At 40.0% G+C, this 13,431-nt stretch overlaps 1 non-coding gene across 1 annotated transcript; it reads left to right on the plus strand.

The window, feature by feature from the left end:
- Positions 1-3,486: 3,486 nt before the first annotated feature.
- Positions 3,487-3,594, plus strand: LOC112804855 (small nucleolar RNA R71). The gene has a single exon (XR_003203474.1). It is a non-coding gene; the product is annotated as a small nucleolar RNA R71 (small nucleolar RNA).
- The last annotated feature ends 9,837 nt before the right edge of the window (positions 3,595-13,431 follow it).

Genomic DNA, 13,431 nt, shown 5'->3' on the forward strand with positions numbered 1-13,431 from the left:
TTGCTCCCAATAGTTTTGTGGAGGAAAGTGCATCCCTTGAGGAATCTCAGGGATCTCATGATGAGTGGGGTCTCTTGTTTGCTCCATCCTCTTCTTAGTGATGGGCTTGTCCTCATCAATGGGGATGTCTCCCTCTATGTCAACTCCAACTGAATAACAGAGGTGACAAATGAGATGAGGAAAGGCTAACCTTGCCAAGGTAGAGGACTTGTCCGCCACCTTATAAAGTTCTTGAGCTATAACCTCATGAACTTCTATTCCTTCTCCAATCATGATGTTATGAATCATGATAGCCCGGTCTATGGTAACTTCGGACCGGTTGCTAGTGGGAATGATCGAGCGTTGGATAAACTCCAACCATCCTCTAGCCACGGGTTTGAGGTCATGCCTTCTCAATTGAACCGGCTTCCCTCTTGAATCTCTCTTCCATTGGGCGCCCTCTTCACATATGACTGTGAGGACTTGGTCCAACCTTTGATCAAAGTTGACCCTTCTAGTGTAAGGGTGTTCATCTCCTTGCATCATAGGCAAGTTGAATGCCAACCTTACACTTTCCGGACTGAAATCCAAGTATTTCCCCCAAACCATAGTAAGATAATTCTTTGGATCCGGGTTCACACTTTGATCATGGTTCTTGGTGATCCATGCATTGGCATAGAACTCTTGAACCATCAAGATTCCAACTTGTTGAATGGGGTTGGTAAGAACTTCCCAACCTCTTCTTCGGATCTCATGTTGGATCTCCGGATATTCACTCTTTTTGAGTGAAAAAGGGACCTCGGGGATCACCTTCTTCAAGGCCACAACTTCATAGAAGTGGTCTTGATGCACCCTTGAGATGAATCTCTCCATCTCCCATGACTCGGAGATGGAAGCTTTTGCCTTCCCTTTTCCTCTTTCTAGAGGTTTCTCCGGCCTTGGATGCCATAAATGGTTATGGAAAAACAAAAAGCAATGCTTTTACCACACCAAACTTAAAATGTTTGCTCGTCCTCGAGCAAAAAAAGGAAGAAGAGAGGAGAAGAAGAAGAAATGAGGAGAAAGGGAATGGCTTTGTCTTCGGCCAAAGGGGAGAGAAAGGGTGTTTAGGTTGTGTGGAAAGGAAGGAGTGAAGGAGGGTTAATATAGGAGAGGGGGAAGGGTAGGGTTCGGTCATTTGAGGGTGGGTTTGGGTGGGAAAGTGGTTTGAATTTGAATGGTGAGGTAGGTGGGGTTTTATGAAGGATGGATGTGAGTGGCGAAGAGAAAGAAGGGATTTGATAGGTGAAGGGTTTTTGGGAAAGAGGTGTTGAGGTGATTGGTGAAGAAGAAAGAGGGTGGTGGGGTAGGTGGGGATCCTGTGGGGTCCACAGATCCTGAGGTGTCAAGGAAAAGTCATCCCTGCACCAAATGGCAAGCAAAATCTCGTTTTGTGCCAATTCTGGCGTTAAACGCCGGGCTGGTGCCCATTTCTGGCGTTTAATGCCAGTTTCTTGCCCTTTTCTGGCGTTTAACGCCAGTCTGGTGCCCCTTTCTGGCGTTAAACGCCCAGAATGGTGCCAGACTGGGCGTTAAACGCCCAACAGCTAGCCTTACTGGCGTTTAAACGCCAGTAGGTGCGTCCTCCAAGGTGTGCTGTTTTTCTTCCTGTTTTTCATTCTATTTTTGCTTTTTTCATTGATTTTGTGACTTCTTATGATCATCAACCTACAAAAAACATAAAATAACAAAAGAAAATAGACAAAATATAACATTGGGTTGCCTCCCAACAAGTGCTTCTTTAATGTCAGTAGCTTGACAGAGGACTCTCATGGAGCCTCACAGTTACTCAGAGCCATGTTGGAACCTCCCAACACCAAACTTAGAGTTTGAATGTGGGGGTTCAACACCAAACTTAGAGTTTGGTTGTGGCCTCCCAACACCAAACTTAGAGTTTGACTGTGGGGGCTCTGTTTGGCTCTGCTTTGAGAGAAGCTCTTCATGCTTCCTCTCCATGATGACAGAGGGATATCCTTGGGCCTTAAACACCAAGGATTCTTCATTCACTTGAATGATCAACTCTCCTCTATCAACATCAATCACAGCCCTTGCTGTGGCTAGGAAGGGTCTGCCAAGGATGATGGATTCATCCATGCACTTCCCAGTCTCTAGGACTATGAAATCAGTAGGGATGTAATGGTCTTCAACTTTAACCAGAACATCCTCTACAAGTCCATGGGCTTGTTTTCTTGAGTTGTCTGCCATCTCTAGTGAGATTTTTGCAGCTTGTACCTCAGAGATCCCTAACTTCTCCATTACAGAGAGAGGCATGAGGTTTACACTTGACCCTAAGTCACACAAGGCCTTCTTGAAGGTCATGGTGCCTATGGTACAAGGTATTGAAAACTTCCCAGGATCCTGTCTCTTTTGAGGCAGTTTCTGCCTAGACAAGTCATCCAGTTCTTTGGTGAGCAAAGGGGGTTCATCCTCCCAAGTCTCATTTCCAAATAACTTGCCATTTAGCTTCATGATTGCTCCAAGGTATTTAGCAACTTGCTCTTCAGTGACATACTCATCCTCTTCAGAGGAAGAATACTCATCAGAGCTCATGAATGGCAGAAGTAAGTCCAATGGAATCTCTATGGTCTCAGTTTGAGCCTCAGATTCCCATGGTTCCTCATTGGGGAACTCATTGGAGGCCAGTGGACGCCCAGTGAGGCCTTCCTCAGTGGCGTTCACTGCCTCTTCTTCCTCCCAAAATTCGGCCATGTTGATGGCCTTGCACTCTCCTTTTGGATTTTCTTCTGTATTGCTTGGAAGAGTACTAGGAGGGAGTTCAGTAATTTTCTTGCTCAGCTGACCCACTTGTGCCTCCAAATTTCTAATGGAGGACCTTGTTTCAGTCATGAAACTTTGAGTGGTTTTGATTAGATCAGAGACCATGGTTGCTAAATCAGAGGTATTCTGCTTAGAACTCTCTGTCTGTTGCTGAGAAGATGATGGAAAAGGCTTGCTATTGCTAAACCTGTTTCTTCCACCATTATTGTTGTTGAAACCTTGTTGGGGTCTCTGTTGATCCTTCCATGAAAAATTTGGATGATTTCTCCATGAAGGATTATAGGTGTTTCCATAGGGTTCTCCCATGTAATTCACCTCTTCCATTGAAGGGTTCTCAGGATCATAGGCTTCTTCCTCAGATGAAGCCTCCTTAGTACTGCTTGGTGCATTTTGCATTCCAGACAGACTTTGAGAAATCATATTGACTTGTTGAGTCAATATTTTATTCTGAGCCAATATGGCATTCAGAGTGTCAATCTCAAGAACTCATTTCTTCTGACTAGTCCCATTGTTCACAGGATTTCTTTCAGAAGTGTACATGAATTGGTTATTTGCAACCATTTCAATCAGTTCTTGAGCTTCAGTAGGCGTCTTCTTCAGATGAAGAGATCCTCCTGCAGAGCTATCCAAAGACATCTTGGATAGTTCAGAGAGACCATCATAGAAAATACCTATGATGCTCCATTCAGAAAGCATATCAGAAGGACACTTTCTGATTAATTGTTTGTATCTTTCCCAAGCTTCATAGAGGGATTCTCCTTCCTTCTGTCTGAAGGTTTGGACTTCCACTCTAAGCTTACTCAATTTTTGAGGTGGAAAGAACTTTGCCAAGAAGGCATTGACTAGCTTTTCCCAAGAGTCCAGGCTTTCTTTAGGTTGTGAGTCCAACCATGTTCTAGCTCTGTCTCTTACAGCAAAAGGGAATAGCATAAGTCTGTAGACCTCAGGGTCAACCCCATTAGTCTTGACAGTGTCACAGATTTGCAAGAATTCAGCTAAAAACTGATGAGGATCTTCCAATGGAAGTCCATGAAACTTGCAATTCTGTTGCATTAGAGAAACTAATTGAGGCTTAAGCTCAAAGTTGTTTGCTCCAATGGCAGGGATAGAGATGCTTCTCCCATAGAAGTCGGGAGTAGGTGCAGTAAAGTCACCCAGCACCTTCCTTGCATTGTTGGCATTGTTATTTTCGGCTGCCATATGTTCTTCTTCTTTGAAGAATTCGGTCAGGTCCTCTAAAGAGAGTTGTGCTTTGGCTTCTCTTAGCTTTCTCTTCAAGGTCCTTTCAGGTTCAGGGTCAGCCTCAACAAGAATGCTTTTGTCTTTGCTCCTGCTCATAAGAAAGAGAAGAGAACAAGAAAATGTGGAATCCTCTATGTCACAGTATAGAGATTCCTTGAAGTGTCAGAGGAAAAGAAGAGTAGAAGACAGAAGTAGAAAATTCGAACTTATCACAGAAGATGGAGTTCGAATTTTGCATTAAGGGATAGTGTTAGTCCATAAATAGAAGGATGTGAGAAGGAGGGAAGTAATTTTCGAAAATTAAGTAAAAGATTTTGAAAACATTATTGAAAACACTACTTGATTTTCGAAAATGAAAGTGGAAAAGAAATCAAGTGATTTTTGAAAAAAAATTTTGAAATCAGAAATCAAAGAGATTTGATTGAAAATTATTTTGAAAAAGATGTGGTTAAGAAGATATGATTGGTTTTAAAAAGATGTGATTGAGAAGATATGATTTGAAAAACATTTTAAAAAGATTTGATTTTGAAAATTAAAAACTTGACTAACAAGAAAAGATATGATTCAAACATTAAACCTTTCTCAACAGAAAAGGCAACATACTTGAAATGTCGAATCAAATCATTAATTGATAGTAAGTATCTTTGAAAATGGAAAGAAATTGATTTTGAAAAAGATTTGATTGAAAAATTGATTTGAAAAAGATTTGATTTTACAAAGATTTTGAAAACTTTAAAAAAAATTGATTTGAAAACAAAATCTTCCCCCTTGTGCCATCCTGGCGTTAAACGCTCAGAATGGTGCACATTCTGGCGTTTAACGCCCAAAATGCTACCCTTTTGGGCGTTAAACGCCCAACCAGGTACTCTGGCTGGCGTTTAAACGCCAGTCTGTCCTTCTTCACTGGGCGTTTTGAACGCCCAGCTTTTCTGTGCAATTCCTCTGCTGTATGTTCTGAATCTTTAGTTTCTCTGTAGTATTGACTTGAGAAGACACAAATTAAAAAATATTTTGGATTTTTAATAATAAGGAATAATCAAAATGCAACTAAAATCAAATAATAATGCATGCAAGACACAAAACTTAGCAGTTTGTATACTACTGACACTAATGAAAATGCATATGAGACACACAAAACACTCAAGTCAATTGAATTCAAAGATCAGAGCACGAAAATCATCAAGAATTACTTGAAGATCCTTAAGACACATGAATGAATGCATGCAATTGACACCAAACTTAAGATGAGACACTAGACTCAAACAAGAAATTTTTGGATTTTATGATTTTTTTGAATTTTTTTGTGTTTTTCGAAAATTAAGTGGAAAAAGATATCAAAATTCTTAATGAGAATTCCAGGAATCAGTGCAATGCTAGTCTAAGACTCCGGTCCAGGAATTAGACATGGCTTCACAGCCAGCCAAGCTTTCAAAGAAAGCTTCGGTCCAAAACACTAGACATGGCCAATGGCCAGCCAAGCCTTAGCAGATCACTGCTCCAAAAGCAAGATTGATAAAAATCAACAAGCTCTTGTGATGATAAGTTGAAACCTCGGTCCAATGAGATTAGACATGGCTTCTCAGCCAGCCAGACTTCAACAAATCATCATGAAACTCTAGAATTTATCTTCAAGAATTTCGAAAATAAATACCTAATCTAAGCAACAAGATGAACCGTCAGTTGTCCAAACTTGAACAATCCCCGGCAACGGCGCCAAAAACTTGGTGCGCGAAATTGTGAACAATACTTTTCACAACTCTCATAATCCCCGGTCATGAACCCCAAAAACTTGGTGTTCAATACCATGGCATTAACACAACTTCGCACAACTAACCAGCAAGTGCACTGGGTCGTCCAAGTAATAAACCTTACGCGAGTAAGGGTCGATCCCACGGAGATTGTTAGTATGAAGCAAGCTATGGTCATCTTGTAAATCTTAGTCAGGCAAACTCAAATGGATATAGTGATGAACGCATAAAAACATAAAGATAAAGATAGAGATACTTATGTAATTCATTGGTAGGAACTTCAGATAAGTGCATGAAGATGCCTTCCCTTCCGTCTCTCTGCTTTCCTACTGTCTTCATCCAATCCTTCTTACTCTTTTCCATGGCAAGCTTATGCAAGGGTTTCACCGTTGTCAGTGGCTACCTCCCATCCTCTCAGTGAAAATGTTCCTATGTTCTGTCACAGCATGGCTAATCATCTGTCGGTTCTCGGTCAGGCCGGAATAGAATCCAGTGATTCTTTTGCGTCTGTCACTAACGCCCCGCCTGCTAGGAGTTTGAAGCACGTCACAGTCATTCAATCATTGAATCCTACTCAGAATACCACAGACAAGGTTAGACCTTCCGGATTCTCTTGAATGCCGCCATCAGTTCTAGCCTATACCACGAAGACTCTGATCTCACGGAATGGTTGGCTCGGTTGTCAGGCGAGCACTCGGTTGTCAGGCGATCAACCATGCATCGTGCAATCAGGAATCCAAGAGATATTCACCCAATCGAAGGTAGAACGGAGGTGGTTGTCAGTCACACGTTCATAGGTGAGAATGATGATGAGTGTCACGGATCATCACATTCATCAAGTTGAAGAACAAGTGATATCTTAGAACAAGAACAAGCGGAATTGAATAGAAGAACAATAGTAATTGCATTAATACTCGAGGTGCAGCAGAGCTCCACACCTTAATCTATGGTGTGTAGAAACTCCACCATTGAAAATACATAAGTGATAGTGTGATCATTGGTTTCGGCCCCAGAGAGGGAACCAGAAGAACCAAGATGAAAATACAATAGTATAATGTCCTACTTATAGAAAACTAGTAGCCTAGGGTGTACAGAGATGAGTAAATGACATAAAAATCTACTTCCGGGCCCACTTGGTGTGTGCTTGGGCTGAGCAATGAAGCATTTTCGTGTAGAGACTCCTTCTGGAGTTAAACGCTAGCTTTAGTGCCAGTTTGGGCGTTTAACTCCCATTTTGGTGCCAGTTCCGGCGTTTAACGCTGGAATTCCTGAGGGTGACGTTGAACGCCGGTTTGGGCCATCAAATCATGGGCAAAGTATGGACTATCATATATTGCTGGAAAGCCCAGGATGGCTACTTTCCAACGCCGTTGAGAGCGCGCCAATTGGGCTTCTGTAGCTCCAGAAAATCCACTTCAAGTGCAGGGAGGTCAGAATCCAACAGCATCTGCAGTCCTTTTCAGTCTCTGAATCAGATTTTTGCTCAGGTCCCTCAATTTCAGCCAGAAAATACCTGAAATCACAGAAAAACACACAAACTCATAGTAAAGTCCAGAAAAGTGAATTTTAACTAAAAACTAATAAAAATATACTAAAAACTAACTAGATCATACCAAAAACATACTAAAAACAATGCCAAAAAGCGTACAAATTATCCGCTCATCAATATACAACATTGCCTCTAATCCTCTTAAGAAGGCTAGGCTTGGATTCCCACATCTGATTTACCGCCTATGTGAAGCAGTAGGAGTAAAGGTGGAGAATGATTTCCCCATTTCTATTGAGAAACCAATCACTGAGAAGACCATGGAGACTCACAAGGAACAACACAGGATCCACAGAGAAGAGCAAGTTGAGGAGAAAGCTCAATAGAATCAGCCACCACTGCCTCAGGGACATTACTTCCCACCTCAGGAATACTGGCAGCAGCTCACCTCCTCCATCCTTCGTGTTCATAAGTTGTGTCCTCAGGAACTAACATATCAATGGTTGCTTATAAGGATTGCAAGCAATGTCAAAATGAGTTCAAGTTATCTGAAGAGATACCAAGCTCAAAAGAGAGCAAACAACTCAAATGGTATCTGTAAGAAATTGAAAGGATATACTGTGTCTTGATCAGACGAGGTTGTAGAAAATAAGAAAATATACCAGAAAGAGAATTAAAGTGCATCTCAAGAAAGAAATTCCAAATCAAGATTCTTTGGAGGAAACTATAAGGCAAATTAAATCAGAACATGGCTTTACTGATTTTAAGAGGATCACGAGCCCTTGAATAAAGGCAGTTCAATCCAATAGTACATGTTCAAGCTCACATCAAGGAGTAAAAGTTTGTGCGAGGATATGTGCAAACAAGGAATAGGATTTGGGCAAGGTTCAATTTATTCACCAAGAGGGATTCCGAAATAAAGAGCCCTAATACTATTTACAATGGAGAAGATAGATCGGGTCACAAGGATGTATTGGTGCTCTCATTCATACGAAACCTCACACCGTCATTAAGATCACCGTGCTTCCGCAGCGTTACTCTGACTCGTTGGTCTTTAAGAATTGGATTATCTACCCATGCCAACCAAAAATGTCCCTAAGTTCTATCAGCTCTACCGATAATACTCTACGCGGCACAAGTGAGTTTGGTCCTAAATTTTGATACTAAGTTTGACACCTTTATTATCAAACCTTTCTCTCTGTCAGAAGCTATAAGTAAATGTGTTTTCCTGATATCGCACAATACAGTTAAAGTTGTATAACCAATTATACACCTACCTCTTATCTCTGGCTCCCATATAGGACGTTCACAGCGAATACAGGCTTTACTGTTGGTTCTGGCTCGCATCCTGATTTTTCCCATGATGGAAATTCTTGGCAATGTGTCCAAACAGTCCACAAGTATAACATCGACCATTTCCTTTCGCCAGGCGAAACTAGGAATTTTTTTTCTTCCGAAGTTTTCTTGACCATGAGGATGCTGAGTGGCATGTCCGTCCCTTTTGAAGATTTGGCCTCTTCGTGGAAAATACTTTCCACGACCTCTGTTACTGGTACCCCCGTGAGTATCTCTTATTAAAGTCGTCCTCCTAATGCAATCTTCCACAACTCTTGCCTCGTTCACCAATTCTGAGAATCTCCTAATCTCTAATGGAGCCACAACACGCATGATATCTTCCCTCAACCCTACTTGGTATTCAATGAATTTCCAGCCCTCACAAGACTCAGGGCACCCTGACCTATTCTCGAGAATCTACAGAGTGTCTCAAACTTGCTGGTGTATTCAGCTATAGTCATAGACCCTTGCTTTAGCTGTAAGAGCTCCAACTCTCTGGCCTCCCTTATTGACTCATGAAAGTATTTCTTGTAAAAAGCTTCCTGGAATAATACCCATGTAAAGTCCACATTCTGTTGGTGTAGCGGTCGACGCTCTCCTTACCACTATTACTGAGCTTCTCCCACTAATTGATAAGCCGCATATTCTATGAACTGGTCATACGGTACATGTTGAGTTCTCAATGCATACTCCACAACTCGGAACTAGTTGTCTGCTTCAGTAGGGTTTGTCGATCCATTGAAAATCGATGGGTCAACTTTCAAAAAAGCCACTAGAGTTCTCGGAATACCACCTAAGATGTCCTCATTACCTTCTCCATTTTCGTTTCCATCTGATTGCCTTGTCTGCCCCATAGCATGAGTAGTCATAGTAGTGCTCGCTTGAATCATGTTAACTAAATTAGTCATCACCGCCATGAGTTCAACGTGATTGTCCATCAATGGGTTACTCTCATTCTCTCTTTGAATACGTGTCTGACCTAGTCTGTGAGTCACTATTCAGGGTCCTATCCACACTAAACAATCAATATTAAGGTGATCAACCTCAATATCAAAAGCCTAGTGCTTCAATTATCCCAAAAAGGCACTTACAAACAAGCATGCTATGAAATATCAAAAAGATAACCTAAATAGCATGAAAGAAAAATGACCCAGAGTATGTAATGAAGCACAATCGATCCATCCCTCTGGCTCACGAGGACGAACCGCTCTGATACCACTAAATGTAACACCCTAATTACCCTAAGCCTTACCTCGCGTCGTAAAGCAAAGGTTAATCAAAGGTTACGACAATTCTAAAGCTTATACATATTTATATAGAAGGAAATAATATATTTTAGAAGCCTGATGAAGGATTAAGCTCAAAAATAGAATTTGAAAAGCACAAAACGTTCACATGAAGCTACAACTTAAGGCCCAAGATATACATAATGATGAGTGGATATTTTATACGCTTTTGGCATCATTTTTATATTGTTTTACTTATGTTTTGTTTAAGTTTTATTATGTTTTTATAGGTTTTAATGCGAAATTTACATTTTTGGATTTTACTTTGAGTTGTTGTGTTTTATGATGATTTTAGATAAATTCTGGCTGAAATTAAACAGCTTTGGCAAAGTCTGATTCAGAGACAAGGAAAGCATAGCAGATGCTGTCAGAATTTGACCTCTATGCACTCACACGACCATTTGTAGGGCTATAAAGGTCCAAATGATGCGTTCTTAATGGCGTTGGAAAGCTAACTTCCACAGCTTTCTAGCAATATTTAATGGTCTATACTTTTCTTTGAAGGAGCCTGCCCATATTGGGCGTTGAACGGCAAGGAGCTACCACCTGGCTGGTGTTCAACGCCCCAAAGGAGACCCAAAGCTGGCATTGAACGCCAATCTTCCCCCTAATAGGCGTTCAATGCCCATTTCTCAAAGTTGGACACCAAGCTCAGCCTAAGCAGTCAACCTAAGTGGGCCCAAGGATGGATTTCACACCTCTAGTATATTCTATCATATTTTTGTACTTCTTAGTTATTAGATTAGTATATATAGGAGAAGGTCACTCATGTTTAAGGACTTTTCGATCTTCTGCCTCACTTTTATCTTTACACGTTGTACTTTTTATAAAAGCATGAGCAACTAAACCTCCTAAGTTAGGGTTAAAAGCTCTATTGATTCTCTTGGATTAATAATATTAATGTTTTAATTCAATACATATTTGATTCCATTCTCTTTTGCATTTTTGTTCTTCATATCATGAATTAAGGATGACCCGTGACAATCATCCTTGTTCTACATGGGTTCCGTGTGAGTCCTGCCCAGATAGCATTGAACCACAAGCTAGAGAATACACTGCGGATTCCAAGAGCGTGCCTGGGCAACTTTGGATATGTGACATATAATCCCGTTGACCATGGGTTACTGAGGTTTCTATAGCGTCAAGGCTAGAGTATGAGAAGCAGCGTTCCCTGATCCGGAAGATCTAACCTTGTCTGTGGCGTTTTGAGTAGGATCACAAAGAGGAGTGTATTGCTTAGGTCTTCACCTTCAACTATAGTGGGAAGCCATGAGTTAACTTGATAAGGATGCTACAAGAGTTAGTCAATTACGGCTACCGTTGAATGAATCGTTCGTTGTTGAAGTAGACAGTAAGAAAAGTTATTCCAGAAAGAATACGCATCTCTGAAGCCTTAACTAATTATCATCATAGCCTTTACACTAATTTGGTATTTCGTTCTCTATTATTTCGTTTATGCTTCTTAACAAACAACCATCTTTTCTAATCGCCTGACTAAGATCTACAAGATAGCCATTGCTTGCTCAATCCGACAATCTCCGTGGGATCGACCCTCACTCACCTGAGGCATTACTTGGATGACCCGGTGCACTTGCTGGTTAAGTTGTGCGGAGTTCAATTCCACGCACCAAGTTTTTGGCGCCATTGCCGGGGATTGTTCTGAGATTGACAAACTACCGAACTATCTTGTTGCTTAGATTAGGTACTTTTTAAGGTTTATTTGCTATTTTGTTTGTGTCGTTTGTTTTCTTTTTCAAAAAAAATCAAAACCTTTTCTTTTCTTTAGTAATCTTTTTCTTTGCTTGAGTCTTGTGGCAGTTTTTAAGTTTAGTATCTTTTAGTTGTTTTTACTTTAATTTTTGAAAATTTGTGTCATTTGATCTTAAAATTTTAGTTTGGTGTTGATAAAACACTATTTATGGTTTATTTTGTATTGAATTGAGTGGATTTTATCCATTATTCTCACACTTATTCATATATTTCGCATGTTTTACATTTTTCTTCCTAATTTTGTGCAATAATTGAAAACATGCTTCTTTGGCCTTAAATTTGCTAATTTTAATCCTCTCTTATTACCATTCGATGCCGTGATATATTTGTTGAGTGTTTTTAGGGGTTTTATAGGGCAGGAATGGCTTAGAGGATGAAAAGGAGCATCCAAAATTGGAAGGGACACAAGAAATTGAAGTTTTGAGAAGCTGGTAGCGACGCGTATGCATGGACGCACGCGTGACTAGTGCAGTATACATACGATGCGCAGGCGTGGCTGATGCCTACCCATGGCCAGTGCCGAGTTCAAGCGACGTGTATGCGTGGATGACGCGTACGCATGACAGAGCGTCACGTGTTGCAATTACAGAAAATGCTGGGGGCAATTTCTGGGCTACTTTTGACCCAATTTCAGGCCCAAAAATACTGATTAGAGGCTGCATAGTGAAGCTGGAAGGAATCAATCATTCACTGTTCATTCATACACTTTAGGTTTTAAATGTCGGTTTCTAGAGAGAGAGGCTCTCTCCTCTCTCTAGGTTTTAGGGTTTTTAGTCTTTTTCCTTCTCAAATTCAGATGTCTACCTTACTTTAATTTAGTTTTCCTCTACTTTTATTTGTTCTAGTACTTTGGTTTATCTACTTCTCTTGTTGATTTCCTTATGTTACCAATTTAGTTTTTGAATTCTTCTTGTTTCCTTTGATCTATATTAATGCAATTTATGTTTTCATGTTTATGATTGCTTTCTTTAATATGTTGTTATTGTTTCCTCTTGCAATTGTTAGTCCTAGATTTTGCCATGTCTTGTTAGTTTTTTATGTTTTTATTTTCTACTTTCCAAGTATTTATAAAATGCTTGGTTGAATTTTAAATTATATTTTTGTATTCTTAGCTTAGATTGAGTAATTTAGAGACTCTTGAATTGTCAAAGTCTCTTGTTGGTTGGTGATTGAAAGTTGCTAGTTGGCTTGAGCTTCACTAACTCTAGTCTTTGATTAGGACTTGTGAACTCAAGTTGATTTGCTCACTTGACTTTTCTTCAATTGTTAGAGGTTAACTAAGTGAGAGCAATTTGCAATTACCATCACAATTGACAATGATAATGAGGATAGGAATTTCGATTCTCAACCCTTGCTAGGATTTTTCTTAGTTTTTAGTTTATTTTTTTGTTATTTACATTCCTTGCTTACTAAACTCAAAACCCAAAAAGATACAATCTTATAACCAATAATAAATACCATTCCCTTCAATTCCTTGAGAGATGACCCGAGGTTTAAATATTTTGGTTTATTTTTATTGGGTTTGTATTGTGGCAAACAAATTAAACATTGATTGAGGTTTAATTGTCGGTTTAGAACTATACTTGTAATGCAATATTTTTGTAAAAATCTTTACCGACATTTTTTCCTCCATTAGATTTTGGCGCGTTTACCGGAAAATTACAAATATGTGCCTTGTTATTGATTATTGTAAATATTGTGAATATGTTTGCCTTTTGTTTCTTTGTTAGTTTTTGCTAGTTTTAGGAGTTTATTTTCATTAGTTTTT

The sequence above is a fragment of the Arachis hypogaea genome, chromosome 5 (assembly GCF_003086295.3).
Source record: "Arachis hypogaea cultivar Tifrunner chromosome 5, arahy.Tifrunner.gnm2.J5K5, whole genome shotgun sequence".
Classification (NCBI taxonomy): domain Eukaryota; kingdom Viridiplantae; phylum Streptophyta; class Magnoliopsida; order Fabales; family Fabaceae; genus Arachis; species Arachis hypogaea.